This window comes from Alligator sinensis, unplaced genomic scaffold (assembly GCF_000455745.1).
Source record: "Alligator sinensis unplaced genomic scaffold, ASM45574v1 scaffold65_1, whole genome shotgun sequence".
NCBI lineage: Eukaryota > Metazoa > Chordata > Crocodylia > Alligatoridae > Alligator > Alligator sinensis.
Genome location: NW_005842037.1, coordinates 506,155 through 509,924, shown reverse-complemented (window position 1 = coordinate 509,924; position 3,770 = coordinate 506,155).

Below are 3,770 nucleotides of genomic sequence, written 5' to 3'. Positions count from 1 at the left end.
TGCTGAGAGATTGCAGTTGATCTGTCATGATTTGAAATTCAAATGACATACTTTAGAGGTTGGATAGAACAGTAACTAAATGGCAAGCAACTCCTTGTTCTCTCATTTAACGTTCATATACTCTTTGAGGTGTATGAAAATAAAAGCTAGAACTATGCCAGTTTCACATCCTTCCCTTCTAATAATCAGGTCTCTGTAATTAACACAGAGACAGTGGAACAGGGAGAAGTTTTGCTGGCTGATGTTGCCTTTTTCATAAAGCAAAGCAATACCTTCTACCTAAGTCAAAGCCAGACCTAGAATTCCTGTGTCTACCCAGACTATTCCCTTCCTCCACAAGGTAAGAATGCTAAATGATAGGACTATGTGAAGCTTCAGGTAGTGATTCAATATGGAGGAGATTTGGCCTGATTCATTGGCCGAATCTCCAAATCTGAATTGAATCGGGAGACCAATTTAAAGGTCTGAATTGATTCAAAACTCTCTGAATCTTCAGCAAAGATTCGGAGAGCTTTGATGATTTGAGCAGTCCCCGGTGGCTACAGCAGGGAGCTGTAGCCACTCTGAGCTGGTAAGTACTAGGGGCGGGGGGGCAATGCACTGGGGCAATGTTTTAGAAAAAACACTATGCTTGGGAATATGGTAATATTGCTTATTTGCAAAAATTTGAGTAGGAATTGCTATAGAGCTGAGAGACTACTGCAGGTACCTCTAAAGGGAATGTTACCCGAGAACTAAAATTTTGTTTAAAAGCTTTATGCTGAAAGAAATTAGTTTGGCGCAAGGGGGGGGGAGGGGGAGGGAATGGTTTTAGTCTCTTTTTAATTGCACTTGGTGCATTTGACATGGCTTTGGGCTATACCCAATCAAAGACTTTGGTGCCTACAAGCTAAGTGCTGAAATGCCTAACGTTTAGGTGCCCACCTCTTGAAGCAGAATCCAAAGCTCATAGTGTAGGAGCCTTAACTCCTTGTCCACGGTTTATGCAGAGAGCTAGATGCCTCATCATAGCAATCAAAAACCCCATGTGCTAGTCATGGAGGGGCCAAGAACTAGCCACTAGGAAATGTAAGCACAGATGTGTGTCTCTAAATCTCACCCCTCGCCAGAATTTAGGCATGCAAGTTAGGATTGCTGTGTATATCCACTTGGGATCTAGGGCCTGGAGTCTTCTTCTGAGGACAGGTAACCTATAGCTGTTCTTTCAAAAGATGGAATTAAGGCTCATTATTTTTCTGTTCAGAGGAGAAGGAGGTGGTGTGAGTGTTTTGTTACCCACTTTTTCTATAATTACCCTGTGGTTAGTGAGAGACTATTCCTCCTTTGCTTGAAGGGGTTCAAACCCACATTTCCCCTAATTGCTAGTCTATATGCTAGCTTATTCTGTTTAAGATGTGTTACTGTGCATGAAGGACCCAAGATTAACAGAGTCAGGAAGAAAAAGGGAGACCAGCAGGTAGCGTAATCAGATGGGTCTCAGTCTTGGGGGCAGGACTGCATTATGTGCATTACAATGAACAATCACTGCATAAAATACAAACAAATTTGAAACTAAAGCTTAAATTAAAGCACACTTTTATAATTGTATCCATATTCAAAATATCCTTGCATCTCTAGTTTCCTGGGGTGAAAAGGAGAACAGGTTACTAGCCCAGCTCCAGACATGCACTATAATGAAAGGTCAGTCACCAGTGTGTGGCATGTCAGGAACATGAGGCACAGCTCTGAATCCTGAGACATGGGGATATGACTTAGAAACTTCTTTCCAGAATAAAAGTAGAAGCTAACACAATTAAGAGGGGTGATACTGTAACTCAAAAGCAGTAAGAAGATCCCTTACATGTGCAGTTCAAGATGTATTGCTGTAGCATATGTTTATGCATAGTCGGTATAGCTAATAGTAATCTTATATTAACCAAAGGGCAAGTACTTCCATTGTCCTGTGTGACAGAGGTAATGAATGGGTGTTGTGCATGTAGAGGAAATGAAGAACTTATCCATCTTGAGATGGATAAGTAGCATTTATGTGGTGAACTAGGTTGTCTAAATGGCATTTCAGCCCACTTACAGGTAGGTACATAACTGTGTAAGTTGCAAAAAAAATTGAGAACCTAACTAGCCTAGTGGTTTGGGCACTCACCCAGGATCTAGATCCTTCCTCTCTCTCTCTCTCTCTCTCTATATATATATATATACATATATAGGAGATAGCATCTTATATTTTGTGAACTGTATTTTATTACACAAGTTTGAACTTTAATCAATTTTAAAGTTGCATGACCTTCATTGAAATCTGTGTTGGGTGGTATAAGATTAAATGGATATTATCCATAGTTTATGTTATTGTGTATATGTCTTGTGTATTTTATAATTCTAAATTTGTAGTTAATAGAGTTTAGAGTATATGATTTTCATTTAGGCCCTGCTGGGACCCTCCTCTATTATTTATTTGGTATTTAGCAGTAACATATTTGTATTTTTAGGGGTGGCAGACAAATATCTATCAATCTATTGATCAATCGATTGATCGATACTATTTACTGAGTAGAGTTGTGTGTCGATGAGTTTGGTATGTCAACTTGAGGCTCAGATGGATGCACTGTACTCAGTACTCAGCATCTAGATACTATTTAAACTATTAAAAAAAAGGCTCAGGGACTTAGAAACCAGTCAGCCAGAGTTCAGTACCTGGAAAGTTACAGGGAGTAAATTATTAAAAATAAACAAACAAACAAAAGGCAATTTGTAAATAGTGGGAGAAGGAAAGAGCGATTGCTAGCAGCCATCATGGATTTTCTGAGACTAGATCATGCCACACCAACTTGACCTCCTCCTGTGACAAAGTACCTAGTGTGTGAATACCTTTAAGAGTGTTATCTATAAGTTGTTACATTGGCCTGGGGATTGCAGAAGAGAAGAGCAAATCAGTAGGCTAGGAAGGATCCCTGAATAAGCAAGCTTTATTATTTGATAAGTTTAACTCCTTGGTCTTTTGAGAATAACACATGGTACCAGGAGTGGGGTGCGAAGAAGGACAGAAAAATGGAACATCTGAGAATTCTGGAGGAGTTAAAGCTGTCCAGCAATGCCGCAGAAAACTGGAAGAAATTTAAGCAGAGCTTCACCATAAATGTGACAGCCAGTGGAGCTACAGAGAAGGAGATGGTCTGGAGCAGGGGCAGAGCCACAATCCACTGCTTGCATGCCCCTGCCCAGAGCGTGCAGGCTGCAGATCTCAGCTCTGCCCTGGGCCTGGAGCAAGCTGCCTCCATCGCAAGATCCCATTGGCTCTGAAGCAGCCTCCTGCCCTGCTCTGCTGTGCACCCTGCCAGCTTGGCTGGGGCTGGTTTCCATGGTAACCCCATGAGCTTTCACAGTGCAGCTGCAGCTGGGGTCTCCATGGCAGCCCCAGCTGTGTGGGCAGAGGCTGCTGGGAAATGGAATCTGGCTGCTGGCTGGATCGCCTATTTTGTCCACCCCTGGTTTATATTGATGTTTGGAGAAATTATATTAATTTCTATTAGTTTGGGGAAATACTATGGAAGAACATGACTTGAGGCTAAGAAAGGCACTAGAAAGAGCTTGCAGAACAGGTTTGAAACTGAATAAACAAAAATGCAAATTTAGGGTCAAAGAAATAACATATCTGGGAGAAAAGATCTCTGAGAAAAGGGTGCAAATTGATCCTGCAAGGGTTAAAGCCATTACAAACATGCCACCCCCTACAGATAAGGAAGGAGTGCAGAAATTACTGGGAATGATCACTTTTG